This window comes from Anas platyrhynchos, chromosome 13 (assembly GCF_047663525.1).
Source record: "Anas platyrhynchos isolate ZD024472 breed Pekin duck chromosome 13, IASCAAS_PekinDuck_T2T, whole genome shotgun sequence".
NCBI classification, from domain to species: domain Eukaryota; kingdom Metazoa; phylum Chordata; class Aves; order Anseriformes; family Anatidae; genus Anas; species Anas platyrhynchos.
In genome coordinates this window covers 13566917-13584677 of record NC_092599.1, presented here as the reverse complement: position 1 = coordinate 13584677, position 17761 = coordinate 13566917, and the positions used below count along the sequence as shown (strand labels likewise).

General features: G+C 48.1%; 1 protein-coding gene across 1 annotated transcript in view; it reads left to right on the top strand.

Moving 5' to 3' along the window:
* MAPKAPK3 (MAPK activated protein kinase 3) overlaps window positions 1-17761 on the top strand; it is a 129020-nt gene that overhangs the window by 21143 nt on the left and 90116 nt on the right. The gene's annotated exons all lie outside the window — the stretch shown is intronic.

Here is a 17761-nt window from a genome sequence, read left to right as displayed (position 1 = left end):
CCCCACGTGCTGCCCTCTGAGTTGGGGCGTGCTGAAAGGGAACTCCTGGGAGTGCCATACAAATAAGGAGATGTCACACAGGGCAGGAGGGTAGAGATGCCCAAGGCTCTCCCGTTCCCTTACCCTGCGTGCCAGAGGAGTTGCCTTTGGCTGATGTCTCTTGCTTTGTTCTGTGTCTGTGTTTTTTATAACTGGTTTAGTGAGCACGCATCCCTCAGTTTTTTCCTGTTGTTATGACAATGAAGTAAAGAGTTGTGGATCAAATGCAGCTGTTCCATTCAAAGCACTATTTCTGTGCACAGGACAACTTGAGGCAGCAGCACAGTGTCACAAAACCCACAAAATACTGGTACTACAGTATAATTTCAGTTGAACAGCAGTTGTTGCTAACTGCTGGCTCTTCAACCACACAAACACAACCAACAAGTAGTTAAAAAAAATCCAACTGAAAGCTGAAAAGATTTTTAAAGGCATACATATGTGATTGGCTGGGATTATTACTGTTTTTCTGTTTTTTTGTTGTTTTTTTTTTTCTGAGAAAAGAATCAGTTTACATTTAGTGAATCTGTTTCCTCACCTTGTTTCTCAAAATTTAACAAATTCTGTGTGCATGTGTAAATTTCCAAACTGAAAGTGTAATGCTTTATTGAGGATGCAGTTTATACCTTGAAGCTGTAATAGCCGGGCAGTCTTGGGTAGCTTGTGAACAGTGGCATAAATAGGTCATGAAAAAAAATTAAGAAGCTGCAGCTCACAAGGCTGCAGAGCTCCGTGTGAGCAGGTTGGGTTGCTGTGTGATGAGCTGAAGAAATGGGCCTTCTGGCCTTAGCCTAATTTCTGAGGATTAGTTAGTGAATACTCCTTGAAGAGGCTTCTTTTTCTTGGAAGTTAGACGTTTCACGTTGAGACTTAATTCAGTTAACGTTAAGTAATTTTAAAGGAGGAAAGGACTGTTACTGTCTGTGTGGAAAGCTAGAAGTACAGCTAGAGCAGAAACAGTCACGTCTCCTAAGGGCTGTGTGCTGTGGCTCAATAAGTTCCCACAAAACCCACCTTTTCTCATTAACGGCTCTTTTTTCCCTGACTTCTCCTTCCTGAAAGCTTGGGTAAGTAGGAGACTGCGGCACATCTTGAAGTTTTTCAGGCCCAGTTTCTCAGAAGAGAACACGACATGCTGCAGAAAGAAGGGTAAAAGCTTTTGGGTTTTCTCAAAGAGTCGTTCCCTTATGGAAGCATGTTCACACCACCTCCTCCGTGACCGCTCACAAATTGCGAAGCCCAACACAATGAAGGGAGCCTAACATGGCACTGAAGCCAGCTGCCTTTCTCCTGGATGAGGTGTCAGGGATCTAGAAAAAAGATCTGCACATGCTGGTTTTTTAATCCAGGCAATTGCACAGGATTCCAGAATATCAGCAGTGTTTCATTCCTGGAGATGGCTGTGATCTATAGCTAATTCTTGGTGGGTGATGGAAAAGGCAACGTGCTTTGTGATTTTGTGGTGAGTTGGACCAGTGGTGAAAACAGCCCCTGGAGTCTTTCAGAGGAACAGCACAGCGAATAAGGATCTATCATAAGTAACTGGCTAACCTGACTTTAAGCGGTGGTTGATTGCTAAACCCAGGCTGTCATCACAGCCTCAGATTTGGGGGGTGTTGCGTTTTTTAAGGCTTTGGCACGGGGTTATTTGTTTTATCTCAGGTAAGAGAGGTTAAGAGAGACCCAAATGATATAAGCGTTCCTCGTGGTGTTTATAACTGAAAGTTTCCAATAGGTAGGAACAGTCCTGAGTACTATTATTTCATATACAGCTAGAAGAGCGTAGAGCTTTCTTCGTGGGCGCTGGTACTGCCGCATTCATCCAGCTCCAAGTCACCCTGCAGCAAAGCGCTGAGTACAGGACCATACACTGAAATCACTTTTAAACTGGAGGCAACACAAAATAAGAGCTGCTTGTTCAGCACTGCGTCATGGAGAGAACATGTGGCAACATTTTCTCAGAACTCATGTTGGCTTAAGTGGTATCAAAGAGGAATTCAGCCTGTGGCTATAACCTGTGCCAGGGGTTCCTAGACTCGTGTTGCTGTAACGCACAGGCAGCAGCAATAGCAGCCACGGGGATAAGCAGCAGGAGTCAAGGGCAGACCATGAGGCAGCAGTCACTAGCAATGTGCTGTCTCACACCTGTAGGAAGAAGGCCCCTACTTTCCTCATGCACCTTCTGGTCATACACTGCCATAACCCTCAAGCTACCGTAGCCCTCCCCAGCAGGACCTGTGCTCCCTGTCCTGAGTCAAGATGGGCACTTCAGCTCGCATTTAGCCCATCTCCATCAGCTTTAACAGCACTTGTAGAGCCATTTGCACTGGGGCCCAGGTAGTTCATCTTTCAGTGACTGCAGTAGCACTGTTTAGGAACCTCTGGCACATGCGCTCATAAACTTACTGAGATCGCTACTTTGGGAGAGTACTTCCTCCCTTGCAACAGCTGGATCCAGCTGAGAGATGTTCTCTAATAATAATAGTAATACAAAGAACTGAGGGTTTTACACAGATCCTTTCAGACAGGATTAATTTAGGAGGATAAGCCATTGCTGAGACACTAACCACTGAGTGCCAGAAATGTACCCCTTGTAAATTGCATTGAGTCAGTAATGAATTAAATTAATTGTTGAAGTATTGAAACAGTCCTGGTTGGGTGAAATGTCATTTGTGTATGGAAAAGACAGTGGTGGGTGAAAAATCTTCAAGATAAGTCATGCTGATGGCCTTTTTCTGATTTTCTAGGGCCATTTTGTTCTTCAACAGCTTGGTTAGGACTATACAGTTGAGCTGACTCCAGCCTAGAAATTAAACAAAAATAGCAGACACGCTCTGATGCAAAGGTCATAAGAGCTTTTTCTGTTCGTTTATGTTCAACCCAGTTAAAGATGATTTCAGTGATGGCATTTAAATAACTTTAGAAAATGTAGAAAAGCAACTACATTTAGTAAAACATGAAAGAATTACAGGAAATAAAGCAGAAAAGTCCATCCCTATTGTTCCAGAGCAAGACCAGGTCTTTCCAGATACAGAATCACAAATATTAGATGTCTGATCTCTTAACAGCCTCTGGTGCACAGGTGGCCAGGTCTGAGGACAATATATGAGTGAAAAACCATTGCAAAGCAGGCTCCTCAGAAGAAAAAACACCCGCAGCTTCAAAATACCACAGGACCTCAGGTGTCATTGTGCTAAAGTAATCCTCATTTGCTCTTCAGGAAGCTCCTCATGGGGTAATATGCCTGGGATTCTTGCCTCCAAAGGTAGAGTAGTGGAATATTCTTCCCAATTTTCTTTTTTCTCCTTTTTAAGCTTACCTTTGATAATAAAGGCAACCAAGCTAGAGAAAAGTAATGTTCTGATAACCTGAGGCTACAAACGACATCCCAAAAGAACCTGAAGTTAACAGAAAATGACTGCAGGGCACACGCACAGCAGGATGCACTCTGTGTGGTGAGTGAACACGCTCAGCTTCCACCCCACAGATCTAGGTGAACCCTGTGCAGAGGGGACTGGGTGCTTTATCTTCAGCTATACGTGATACTCTAGTTAGCGTGGTGAATTAAAACATCAAAGGAGAGTCCTACCTCTCTGCATCCGTGGTTTTGATAGCTCAGAGTCAGACTGCAGTGTCACTAAACATGGGCTTATTTTCCACTGAGTCCTTTAGTTAAAAAACAGCAACAACCAAAACAAACTGGTGAACCTGGGCTCAGCAGGTGCAGCCTTTCAGAGTGGAAGGACTTGCGTGGCTTTCGAGAAACCAGAGTGGCGTTTGTACAGACCCAGCACATCTGGGAGTGAAGGATTTCAGAGCTGGATTGGTAGTTGTTGTATCTGCATAACCGTGACCTTTGTTATAGAAAATCTAAACAAAAAGAAGACTCTTTCAACTAGTAACATAACACACAATTTATCTGAAGTTAAAGGACTTTTTGATTGGATTCAGAGAGAGCTTTATAGGAATGCTAGGTTTAGACATTCTTTAAGAACAGTGCATTGTATGGAAAAACTGTGATTGTGCCCTCGGGAAAGAGGTGTCTGTACAAAAGCTGGTCGTTGTTCAGTGGTGAAGACAGCATTAGGAGCAAAAAAGTAAAAGCGGCATGGAAAGGGAGGGAGAATGGGCAGCAGTTAATATAAATTAGAAATGAAGTGTAGAAAACTGGAAATAAAAAGGGAAATGTAAAATTATCCTTGGCTGCTATCTTCAAGGACAATAAAGAATTTAAACAATCTGCTTGAAACAGAAAATTGTATAATGCCTCTTTGAAATTGAAATGGTGCAATTGTTAATGAGGATGAAAATTAAGTAGAAGCATTTAGTAAGTATTTCTGATCTGTGTTTGGATGACAGCAGAATAATATACTCGAATCACAGAAGGATTAATTTCTAAATTATTAGGCCACAAGGAAAAAAATATTATAAAACACTGATTAGGAACAAGCATTTTAGAAAGTGCATGTTCAGATAACTTGCAGGCAGAAGCCTGGCAGACGTGCTAAGAGCATAGGTGGCTTGCAGGTGGTAATTTTTAATAGTAGGGAGATCGAGGACACAGCGGCTTCAATATGCCAGAAGGGAAAGTGGATGGCTGGAGCAAAGCCACGGAGTAGAGAGTTTGGAGTGAAGGGCTTCCTCCCTGGCTCCCTATTGCTCTGTGGGCTAACAGACCAGCCCTGGGGGAGAGGATCCCTTGGTGTTCCTGCTGGCTTTAAGGCATCTCGTGACTCTTCCAGGACAGAGCAACGCTTCTGCTTCTTTAGGAACAGCTGGCTTGAAGCCACCGAGTCTGGAAAAAGGCTCTGGGTCCAAGAAGGCCACAAAGTGGTGCTGGTTGAGAGGGAAGGGAGCTCGGTGAGGCTTGGAGCCATCATCCCCCAGAGCAATATCAGCTTTGGATTAAATGTTAAGGGAAGGTGGGAGCTCACTGGCTTACTTGGATATTCTGTCCACCAGTGACTTGAACTCCTGTATACTTAGGAATTGTTTCCTCTGAAAACGTTCTGAGTGGCAATGCCAATGCTGACGGGGTAATCCCCCTCTTGACAGGCTGGGGAGTGTGGAGGCTGCGTAGCATCGAGCCTCCCTGCTGAAGGAAAGGTACGCTCAACGTTGAGCTTTTGTGCCTGCCCTGACACTGTCCAGCTGCAGGGCTTGGATGCTCCGCAGACGACGTGCCTGTGAGCTGAGGGAAGTCTCCCACCTCTGCACCCGCTCTGGAGCAGCACGCCTTTGGAGAGGAAGGAAAGGCAGGGCCAAGGGCGAGGCAGTAAATTAGTTCGCACACTGATTCTGGGTTTAGTTGCATGATAGAAGATGTTTATCATCCACAGGCCTGTGCAGTCCCCCAGCTCCCCACCAGCTGTGCCTCCCAGCTTCTCCTGCGCCCTCCGCTGCAGCTCTGCTGTCCTTAGCGTGAATGGGTTCACCACAGAGGCAGAAGCACTAATTCCACTTCTTGTTCATGAATATGACCTTGGAGGAAGGCAGCCTGGCTTTTCTTAAAAACGTGGGAGCCAGGAGTGTGTTTCCTTGAATTGCATTTGATGTGTGCTTTTCAAATGCACTTATGTTTCCAGTGAGTGTTTTGTAATCTAAGAGTAAATGATTTCTTCTCATTATTCTTCTAGGAAATGCTCATATCTGTGAATCTCAGAGAGGCTTTGGGGTTGTTAGGTTAGCTCGGAGGTTTTTGCACTCTGGAGCTCTTTGCAGTTTGCACCTGATGTTAGTCACCATGAATAAGATTCTCAGCCTATTTTTTTTTCCTGCTGTCACGCTGATATCTTTAATAAGGATGTGAAAGCAGTATTAATTCTTAGATTAATGGGGGAAATGGAACTAGAAATAGAATTCAAAATGGAGTTATCAATATTAACAGCAGCTTAATTATGCTATAATGTTTTGTAGAACTGCATTGGGAAAGATCTGCCCCATACAGGGCATGCTTTCCCTGATGGGGCTTTGCATAATCAATTCTCAATAGCTGGAGCTCAGAGGGAGGCATTTCCAGATTCAGCTTCAGAGCCCAGGCAGCTTTTCTGCTGCAGGGAGGGGAGCAAACTGTGCCCTTCCTTCCCAGCTGTCTTGCCTCTGGGTAAACCAAAGTCACGGTGGCTGATTTATGTTAGTGTTGTGTGGTTCCCTCATTCGATTTCTCCCCTTATTTTCTCTGCTTCCCTGCCCTGTGTTCACATCCTGCCTCCCACACTAGCAGGAGAATGCAGTGCATGAAACCAGCGCAGGGGGATTCTCAGCCTTTTCACCTCATCTGCCCAGCTAGGAGAAAATTGCCAGAGGAGTCAGTAGCTTCTGCCTGGAGGAAGTAAACCCAACCTGAAGATGTTTTGGCAGAAGCTGTTTGGAGGACGTTTGTAGGGGCATGCTCTGCACGTGGCAGGCTGCTCCGTCCACTCAATGGGGAGGCAAAACTGGGCTCTTCAAGGGGATTTACCAAAGCTAGAAAATGCAGCTCCAAAGTTTGTGTACCTGCCTCTGACTTAGCACTTCATCAGTGTCTGTGCAAGTCCTGACCGACACCTAACCAGCTTTTGGTGCTGCTGTTGTAGAAATGCATAAAAACGAAGCTTGCTTTCATTCAGCATCAGCTGCAAGCTCTGACAGTTTCTGAAGTATTTCGACACTTCTTAAATGTCTGGCTGTATTACTGCCTACAGAATATTTTCTTTGTCTTACTCCTCTGGCAATTCTTAGGCTAGAATGAGGAGAGGGGTTTATCCTAATAGTAGTTTGAAAATCAGTGACAGAACTTTTTTCTCTTTTTAATTCTTCTATTCAGCCTCCCAGTAAAAAAGTAGATTAAGGAAAGGATGGAAAATGGAGCCTTCTAGTTTATCTTGTCAGACCTATTAAAGTGCATTAGAACGAGAGCAGAGCTGCAGGCTCCTGCCTCCTTTCCTTGCTTTGTTGCTTGGTGCTGCTGTGCTCTGCTCGTTTCCCATTTTGTGCATTTTGCAGTTTGTGCCCTGGGTTTGTCTTTCAGACTCTCCTTTCTGTACCTGGTGCTGCTCACCAGAGCCGTGGACAGAAACAGGTCAGCATTATGGCAGGGGTACCTCAGACCTATCATTTTCTGCATCTGTTACGGATGGGGGCTGAATGCGGTGAATTATTGACCATCAGAGTTGTGTCTGCTCGGTAATTCCCTGTGCACAGGCTGTGCCCTCTGAAGAGTTCCGTGCAATCCCCGGGCTGGGTCACTGTGAAGCCACATTTAATTTAAACAACGGTACATTCAGCTGGCCAGAATGTATGTTTGGACTTCAAACTCATGGTGGTTTCCTTCTGTCTCCATGGGGCTGATTACCACACATTCCTTTCTTTTAATTTCAGCCCTCGGCAGTTCTGGGAAAAGGTCCTTGATTAAGTACTGAGAAACCAGTCTATTTGCGAGGCTAATTTTGTTGCTTCAGTTACGTTACTGTATGCTAAATATAGGACAGCACCAAGCAAATCCCAGTTCCTGGGCTGAACAGGGTGTTCAAGAACACTGCTCAAATTTAAATTGTGTGGCTTGGGCCTCTGTTTAATTAGAGTTAATGAACCAATTTTTCACACAGTGTAAATCAGCACATCTATGTTGATTTATGGGCAAGTAGCATCTTTTGTATAGCTAAAATTGAGCCTGGTGCCTGACTTTTCACTTCTTGTTCCCAACCGAGGGTAGCAAAGATAAATGGCACGGCATGTCGGAGGAGTTTGGGAACCCTGAAGGGACAGCGGGGTGCTTAAGGCTCTTAGCTGGTGTCCAAGAACCTAGAAACCAGCAAGTGGGAGGTGTTCAATAACCTGTAAACCAGCCTTGTAGTTTGCTGCAGACTCTGCGTTGCTTGCTGTGCTGTTCCCTGTTCCTTTTATAGCCCTGAAACCCATGAAAGATAACGACAAGTCTGCTTGTCTTCTAAACACGTGCGGGGAACTTCAGAGTCCTGTGGAGCCATGCAGGTTTGCATTTTCCTTCTGTTCAGCAGGTTAAACAAACAAACAAACAAACAAACAAACAAAACACAACAGCAAACCACAGCATTTGAAGTGCACGAAATGCGTGTAATAGGTGAGAGGTGAGGGACTGCTTGCACTGGAGGCAGAGATCTTATCTGCTGCACATCTCAGGGAACAGCTTCTCCTGCGACACCTTGGTGGCAGCGTGCCATGGCCCTGTCCTGGGGTGACCACTCATTAGGCTGGGCCAGTGGTGGCCCGCTGGCCACCGTGCCCGGCTGGGGAGCTGGCTTGTGGTTGTGAGGGGCAAGGTGCTGGGTGCCAGCATGCTGAGCTTTCGGCATGGCCTGACTTAAATCTGGGTAAAAGATGGTGCAAGTTCTCATCCAGCTGAGGTGCTGAGGCTTGCTCCCTCTTCTCCCTGCTCAGGGCCTTGTGTTTCAAGGGCAGCTTGTGGGCAGCCGTGAAGCCGACTGGGTCTGATTCCTGTTTTCCTTTTTTGTGGGCCTTGAGGCTATCCTCACATTCCTCGCAGCTGGTGACTGCTCTAGTTCCCCGAATCTCATTCAGAGTACTGCACCTACAAGCCAGATACTTGTCATCTCTAAAAGATGTTTGTTTCCACAGAAGAATAGCAATGAGATTACTGTCTGCTCCCTTCGCAGTCAGCCAGGCTGGGAGAGGTCCAAATATCCAATCATCCCTTGGAATTCACATTGCATGAAGATACAGTAGCCAAAAATAGTTTCCGTGGATTGGATGGTTCCGTAGCTTTCTGTGTTTATCTAACAAAAATGTTAGGAAGTACAGTAGGTCATGCACTAAAATGGTGGGGCACATCGGAGCCCGTGGAGATGAGCTTATCATTTATTTATTTCATTTATTTAACCTCTCTCGGCTTGAATGCCGCCTGCAGTTTTCGTGCGTTGCTCTTACGCTTATTTGATAAAAGGAAAAACCAACCCAGCTGTACCCTGAGGAATTAGAGATGCTGAAAGAGGCTTCTGGGGAGGGGAGGGGGAGAGAGGCGAGCTTGCAGAGCTCTGCCAGAGCCTTATTTTTTCCTGCCTTCCAAGAACAGGGCTGTGTTCCATCCCCTGCCGCCCCCTCAGCTGGTGCTGGGAAGAGCAGCTGAGTTTAGCTCACTGTTCCTGGAAGTCACTGAGACACCGAGCATCGAGAAACCAGCATTTTCTGTGGCAGGATCTGCCTGAATGGAAAAGATGAGCTGATCTTCATCCCTCTTGTTTGCTCGCCTGAATTAACCCTCACTGCACCAGAGGAGGCTATGCTGCGATCCTTTGGAAAGGAACAGGGGCTGGCTTTGTTCATTGCAGGCAGGTGCTTGGAAGCCAGTCTGAAATCCTGTCACATCACCCACGAGATGTACCCCCGCTGTAACCCAGGTCCAACAGATTTATGCTAGGACCACCTTCAGTCTCTAATCTCGCCTCGCAGAGCTGAAGCCACAGCAGCTGTTAGCTGGCCAGGCTGCTCCAGTGGCCACCTCCTCCCCAGACCCTGTTTCAGTTTGGGAAATGCCTTTTGGAGGGCAAAGAGCTTCCCAGCCAGACTCCCCCCAAATCATCCTGGTCAAGGTGCACCACAAGAGGGTAACTACAGCACTGCGCCGTGTACTGGTGCACAACGTGTTTGATAATGTGCTTCCAGCAGCACATAAAGGCTCTGTGTGCCACAGGGCAAATTCCATTAAGTTAAATGAAATCACTTACATGGGGTCTGCGTTTGTGTTATGGGTAGGGAGGAGGAGCTTTTTGTTTATAATCGTGCAGTTTGGCTTCTGTTTCTTGCTGTATGATTGAGGACAAGCCCTGTTCTCCCTGCCTCAGTTTCCCCTCTGTGTAGTGTGGGATGCAGGGGTACTGGGGGGGTTTCAGTGCCTGTGGGACCCCCAGGCAGAGAGCTCTTTGGGAACACGAACCTATTACTGGGTCACACTGGCTCATTTGCTTCTTTCTTCAGGCTGACTCAAAGCTGTTACTTCACAGCTGTGACTGTCACGGCCATGGCCCCAGTGCCATATTTGTCCAAGTTTGATGGCTGTGGTGACTGATGGGACCCAGAAAACTTAAGGTGATCAGAATAAAGAGGTGTAGGTATTTCTGTTGTTATTCCTATGGCTGCAGTTACCCAAACAGCAGTCATGAGGCTCTTCTGCTGCAATGCTTTTTGCTTTCCCTGTTCAGGAGAGGAAGAAAATGCCTGCCTTTCCCTCTGTGCCTAAAACTGACCTAAATTTCCACTTGATGCACGTCATCAGGTTGATACTGGTCAGGTTCATTTCTCAGTCCAGCTCGGAGGATGTCTGGCTGCTGATTTCAGCTCCTCAGTGCCTTCACCCAGGAAAGAAGACAAAGCCACTGGGAATGACAGCAGAGGCGTCTGTCAAAGTGCACACAAAGGAGGAAGGAATGAGAGGGGCTTCAGGTAACTTGGGGTGTCAGATTCCCTATTTGTAAGCTGCAGCTGGTAGCTGCATGTAATGAGCTGACCTGATGAGATGTTTTGTTCGTGGAAGTGGCTGGTTCTCTGGGCACAGAGGATGGAGAAAGAAGGGCTGAAGCACTGGCATCTTACAAGCCACCGTGGAAGTGCTGCGGTTTGCTCGGGTGCCTGGATGAACGGTGGCGGGGAGGTTTTTTTGAGCGTGCCGCGGGTGCCGGGGGCTGCCCGCCACCTCTGCTGTGTGCAGAGGTGCTGGAGGTGCTGCTGCTGCTGGCGGTTCTCTGCCGGCGCTGAGCAGCCCTCCTGTTGCGTGTGGTCTCGTTCTGGTTTGTGCAAATTCTTGCTACAGCGTGGGAAGTTGCCGGAGCAGTGATATTCGTGCTGCTGATGAGCCTGTAAAAGTTTCTTTGTTTGACTGCCTCAGTTCTTGGAATCGATCTAGGCCAGGCAGCGTCTTGAAAAACAGTAAGCAGAAAAATAGAGCCTTCCACCTGGGGCTTTCCTATGAGCACAGGTTCAAAGGGAAAAGCAGAGCTGCTGCAGAAGAGTGCAGGCATCCTGTGGGTGGGGAGCTCTCAGCAGCTGAGTCAGGCTTGCAGAGCGTCACAAAAGCCCTGCTGGACAGAGCCTCATCCCTGCCCCGTGCCCTAAGATGGGAGAGGGTTTGCACGGGGCAGAATAACTAACTCGTGATTAGAAAGTGTGATACCAATAGTTTCTGCCCTTGCACCGTGGCCTCGCAGATAAACAGCTACAGGAACCAAATATCATCGGCCTCTTTCTAAGTAACAGGCTGATCACCGGAGGTGCAATCCATGGTCTCACGGAGCCCGTGATAACAGTCACAAAATCTGGCAAAGCTTTCCAGCAAATTGGTTTCCCAGCAGCCTTGCAATTTCACAGGAATTGTTATTTCCCTTGATTTGGGTTTTATGATGAAAACGTTACTCTCTTGTTACCAGAAGCATCAAGCTGCCTTCTCACCAGCACGCAGTTCCAACGCACAGCTCTTCTCCCCAGGCCTGGTAGCCCTGGGACATTAGGTCATATGAGCTGTGACATTTGTCCTAGAAATACCAGCCATGAACCTTAAAGTGCTCATTATTATTTCCATTACAGAACCATTTAGCATTTTGCGGTCTGGGATGCATTTAATGTTGCAGACATGTACTGTCCAGCAGCCCCCGCCTAGAAAGCTTGGATTTGATACCAGTGGGGCAGAAAAAGGAAGAAAAGGGACCCAGAGCCCTAGGGCATGCAGCGGTTTGTCCCCAGGATAGCCAGCAGGTCGGGACAGAAGTGGAAGTAGGCTTTAGGTCTTCTGAGTCTCAGCCAGCATCTCCACTGCCCCTGAAGCTGGTGCTGTGGTCCCTTCTGGCTCCTGACTCAAATAATGTGACAGATTTGCAGTCAAAAGGTGTTACTGTATTTTTAGTGCCATATTGTGTGTGCTTAGGACTCCAAAACAGTGCTTGAAATACAGTTCAGATCTTCTTCAGATAAACAGACCCTCTGTGTCCAAGCGTGAAGCTTTTCCTGGGAAGGGCAGAGCAGTCCCTCCTGGAAACAATGCTCCAGAGTGAGTTTGCTATATAAACAAGCCTTCACTTCCCTAACTTGTGCCTTGCTCATTATTGTTTTGTGGGTTTTGACATCAGTGAGGTGGGACAGGACCTTTCCTGACCCTGTGACAGTTTCTGTGAAAGCCCAGGAGTGCTCCTGGTGCGTGCGCTCCAGCCCTGCCCGTGCTGGGACAGCGAGCACCTTTCCTCAGCTCCCCTGCAGCAGCTGAGGTTTGCTTGCAAAAGCAACCCTGTAGGCATGCTTCCATCTGTGGGGCACGGAGGGTGGCAGTTCGGAAGTTCAGCTGGCGTGCACGCTTTGTTTGTGCAGTAGAAACTTCCAGAAGCGTCCCGAGGTGCTGTGGCAGCGGGCGCTGTACAAACACAGGCAAAGTGCTGAGCGCTGCCGGCTGGGAGGCGGTGTGAGCGCTGACACTGCTCCTGCCTGTGCTCGCGGTGAGGAAACCATCCCGTATGGGTCAGAGAGGGCAGTTTGGTGATGCTCCACCTGTCTGCCTTACGGCTCTGGTTGTTTCTCAGGAAGGGCCCTTACCCTGATGACCAGAGACCCCAAAAGGCGAAACGTGGTGCTGGTGGGTACCGAGGATGCCTCTTTCCCTCCATGCACATCTTCTCTCTCAGGCCCAGCAAGGTTTTTTCAATACACCTTCCTCATCACCCCTGAGTGACTCTCCCTGTGATCTTTCCTCCATCCTCTCTCTGCCCTCCTGGTTCCTCTTTCAGGCTCCGTTCCCCTGGTATCTCATTTGCCTCTCCCCCTGGCTGCCCCTCACCAGCCTGCCTAACCACACAGACCGTCTCTTCCCCTCCTGTTGCCACCACCTTTGTCCTCCTCTTCCTTCCCAAATTTTCTTTTTTCTGAAATCCTTCCCTCTGCTTTTTGGCTAGTTCCTCTGTGGTTTTCAAGCACTTAGGTCCCTTTGCTCTCTCCCTCTGAAAGAACAAATAGATTAAAGGAGAGGTTTCTGCCAGGTCTTTGCTGCGCCCCTGATAAATTCGGTGCTTCGTGTAGCTCCTCGTTCTGTCAGCTCGGGCAGGGAGCCCAGCATCCCCCTCCCACGCGATGAGCTCACAGGGAGCTGTCACAGTTTATTCTAAGAAATCAGCTAATGTACAGTACTCAGCAGAGGCACCCCTCCCCTGGGAGGATCAGCAGAATTAGGATGTGCAGCAAGCTGTCTTGGGGATTACACAATCTTATCACCTCCTCCAGGGCAGCGGGGAGCGGCGAGCACCGTGCGCTCTGAGTCACACTTCCCCCTGCGCTGAGGTACAGGTTTCCTGACTCACTTCCTCCCTGGACTTCTGTTTCCTTACTTCTCTGCCCCAACATCGCAAACAAAAGAGCACGACAGACGAAGTTGAGGCAGCCACGGCCTCCAAGCACCGCACGCTGGTAGCGCCTGCCCCGTGCCGCCCGTTCTGCCGTTGTCACCCATTCAGTGCTGTGTTTGTGGCTCGCTGAGACCTCCAGGATGCAGCTGAACGTTTTCAGCTCTGTGGCCACTTTGTGTTTTCGAGCTCGGAAATACCCCACTGTACCTCTGCAAGGGCAGCCGGCCTTGAGCACGGGATGCAGGGGGGGAGGTGGGAGAAGGCACAGCGGGACGGCACGCATCCTGCCTTGGGGGCCACTACAAACAGGTCTTTCAGGTGGTGGCCATGGTCTAGAGAACCATTTCTGCCTTGCTGCAGGCTCTTCCCGTTTTTTTTTAACCCCCTGGCTTCGTAATTTTCCCTCTTGATGAGATAAGAATCTCAAATTCTCTTTTCTTTTTCAGAAAAGAAGATTCTCGGTCCTTGTAGTAACAGGGGGGAGCCTGGAAAGTGTGATTTTCTGCAGGCTCAGCAGTCTGAAGGCCAGTAACTAGCCACACTCATCCGTTCCACTCCAACACCCTTACTACCAGCCTTTCGGTTATCGATTTCTGGAGACCTGACTCACGGGTTCAGAGTGCTCCGGATAAGCCTCGTGCTGCTCGCTCGCCTCCCTCGGTGGAGTGGGAGGGCAGTGCTGAGTTACAGGAATAGCTGCCTCGCCAGTACCTGGAAATAGGCTCTGTGCATCACAGCCTGGTTTTAGAGATCGCCGTGCGACATAAATTAAGTTCAGCTTGCTAGTCATCCCCAAGGCTTAATTTTGTCAAGCCTTTCTGTTAGACAAAGGCTCCGCGTGGGGCCTCACAGAGCGCCGTTTATCTCCCCGGTGACCCGGCGGGCAGCGTGTGTTCCCAGGGCACGCTGATAGGGAGTCGGCCTGGTTTGGTGCCGCGCTGCCTCGTGCAGAGCCCCGGACGTGGGCTGGTCCTCTGGGAAGTTTGGCTTTCTGTACAGCCCAGTGGGATGGCACGGGATGAGCAGGCTCTGCTGGGATGCAGGCAGCTTGTGTTCCCTTCCTCACAATTTACCCGTTTTTAGGAACGAAGCACCTTGGCCTAGGCTGAACAAATAGTTTTGTCATTCTGATAGGAGAGATGATGAACAAGACTTTGTTTTTTTTCTCACTAGCAGAAGCATTTGCTGCTCACCTTGTTGGCTGCTAAGAGCCTAGGAATGCCTGTGCCAGCCCCGTGCCTTACCCAGCACGTAACAGCCCCGTTCTTCACTTGGTTACAGATTCAGAAAGCCAGCAGGAGCGCTCATGCAAAGATTAAGAAGTTAAGTACTAGTTTGAGAACCTTACAAGCAGGAAAGATATGAAAGGTCCCCAGCTTTGAGCTTTCAGAAGGAGAAAAGGGAGGGCCTGAAGCCCACCTGCCTTTGGGTCAGCGCCTTGGGCTCCACTTGGGATGGGTTTGGGAGTCTCAGCAGCAAGGGAATAGGAGGGGGCCCTTGGGGAACATCCCAGCAAGGGTCAGGCTGGGTGCTGTCAAAAGGAGGGATTATGAATGTGGTCAGATCTTAACTCAGAGCATGTGAGAAGGCTGGCATCTCCTCTCGGAAACACGCGGCAGCTGATTACCGGGCCTGGTTTTGTGCGCATTACGTGACTGCGTTTTTTCCATTTCTTCTTGACTCGTATTTATTTACCTACAATATTCAGCCTTTAAACAAAGAAGCTATGGGGTGTAACGGAGCATTGAATTTATATTAGGGGTGGCACAATCTTACAGTGACTGCTCTGGCTGCATCTTAAAGGGCCTCGTCAGCAGAAGAAGCCTGACCTAGCAGCACCCACTCAGCTGCAAGCCCCTCTCTCCCTGTTCTGCCATGGGGTAGCTTGTGTTTTGGGACAGGTGGCTGTATGGGGCGAGGAACAGCTTTTGGGTGCCCAAGTCATTGTGACTAGTTGACAGAGGCTCCTCTGCTAGCTTGGGAAGACCGCCCGTTTGGCTGTAGTTGTCACAGGTTCAGAGAGGTGGAAAGAGTTCGTGGTAACACCTGACCTCATTCTTCCTTCCCCCTCAGATATCCCTGAGCACTATTCTGGAGCTCCAGAAGCCTGTCCCCCCGTCTCTGTGAGGATTTTCTCCAAAAACATCTAATAGTTAAAGAAGTAGATTTATAGTCTTGTCACATGCATATGGAAAGAGTCCTTGCCTGGCAGATCTTGTAATCTAAATAATGCAAGATAAAACCACAAAAGATAAAGCATGGTGCAAGTCAAAGGAAAGGTTAGCAAGAGGACAATTTAGACGTAAAATAATTTCGACGTAACGAACTCAATTTTCTTTCCACTGGAAAAGGTTGGAATCGGTAATGCAGGGAGCGGACTGTCCTTGGAGGCTTGCGGAGAGCTGGCAGACCTGGGCAGAGCGGAGCTCTCTGCCGAGCCACTTCAGCGCCTCAGCCTGCTCACCCTGCAGAAGGGGAAAGTCTGCAGCAAACAAAAGGCAGCGCTGACGTCAAGACCTGGGACCGTTGCCCTGACACTGGGAGGTGGAGCGCAGGAAGGAATCCGCTGCTAATAGGCTCTGGACTGGAGTGCGCTTTGGCAGAGGGACAGCTACTACCCCTTCTTTCCAGGAATAATATTGTTTATTTCTATCTCTCTCTGGCTAAAGTTACCCGAGTCAGCTTTCACTTCACCTGTCTCCACCATGAAGTCATCAGAGCCCAGGAAAAATCTAACCTGCAGGCTCCCCGTCCTCCAAACCCCCATCCCCAAAGGGCTGTGTTGCGCAGTTTTCTTTGCTTTGACAATTTTGTGACCACGTCTTTCTTGTAGGAAAGCTTTTGCTGGTACAATTCAACAAATGCAGTTTGCTATGTTTGTATGTGCCTGCACACATGTGTAGCTGTTTGAGGACACATCTCTCCTGCCTGCTGAAGAATGATTTCCGCGGCCGTGTGTATACACACAGAGCTTGCTGCTAGCAGCAAATCTCTCTGCTTTGCGTAAATGGCTCTGTCCTGCGGACAAAAGCTTTGTTCTGGGAAGTTTCAGGATGTTGCAATGCAGCACAGTAACAACCTGAAGTTCAGTGGATTTGTTACATGGTTTTGATTGGCTCTGGCTTTGTTTAAAAAAAAAAAAAAAGACACTATTTTTATATCAGTTTCAGGTTGCCAGCCTTTCTTGGGCAAACTTTACAGATTGTTGAGTCATGAACTAAACCTTTAGTAAACTGTCCTGTCTTTTTACGTTTTATTCATCTTTCCTAACTCCGCAGCTCAGGTCAGTGGATATTTGTCCCCCTGTGACTCTGCACAGCACCGATGTATCCTGTGCAGCCTTGGGGAGCTTGGGAATCTGCAGAGGATGGCAAAGGCCCCCTTGGGTACAGATGTATTTGGCTGTGTGTGAATCAGGAGGAGACGAAGGGAACGTCCTGACCAGGGTTGGAAAGCTTCACTCAGTAAATCAAATGCAAGTTTGTCTCAGTCCAATGAGTTGTAATCCCAGATCGTTTGTTCTTTAAGTTGGCAGCCAGAATCGACAGGCAAATAAGTGCTCCCAACACTGCACCAAGCACTACTCAGACAGGTAGAGTTGTGGCTTTTGCACCAGCTCTCACCACTTCTGAGATTTAAGATCATGAAAGAGCATTGCCACCCTTTTTATATAGTCCTGTGAAATGAATGAGAAGTACTGAAAATAGATCTGAGGCATAGTAGTATTAATGGCATGAGAGTAGAGCTTATAACTCTTCTTGGTTTTGATATGTTTTAGATAAATTCACCCTTTTAAAATACTTGACTTCATTTTTTCTGTTCAGGGTCAGTTACTCCAGACGCTCCCTTTTGCGATACGAGTCACTTCGCTATGTTGGCAGGCATTCGCTCCCCACTCTCACCTCAAAAGTCAAGCATTAAAATTGTGGAGATTATCTACGTCAAATAAAAAGTTTAAACAGAGTTCAGCAGCTCCTCAGGGGTGGTGTTGTAGGTTTATTTTTTTCCCCTAGCTCCTAGTATGAGCCTGTTGCTCTCATCTTATGACATGCGCTTGAGGATCTGCAGGTTTTCAGGCTCGGTTCAGAGCTGTTTCCGCTTCTCTCTGTACTTCCCTAATCTGAATTCCTCACTGTGTGCATGTTGTAAGAGTTTCTTTGTGTGTCAGTCTACACAGAAGCCAGATCCCGAGAAGCAGTAAAAACTTCTCGTTTAAAAATGCGTTTCCTCTTACAATCTCCTGCCCCTGCTGCGTGATCGGGTGGCTGGCAAATGAGCGATTCTGCTCTTGTCTTGTCTGATTTCCTGGAAGAGGCTGGCTGAAGTGGCCGTGGGGAAGAGGATGGGAGGGACTGTCTCGCAAAAAAGCT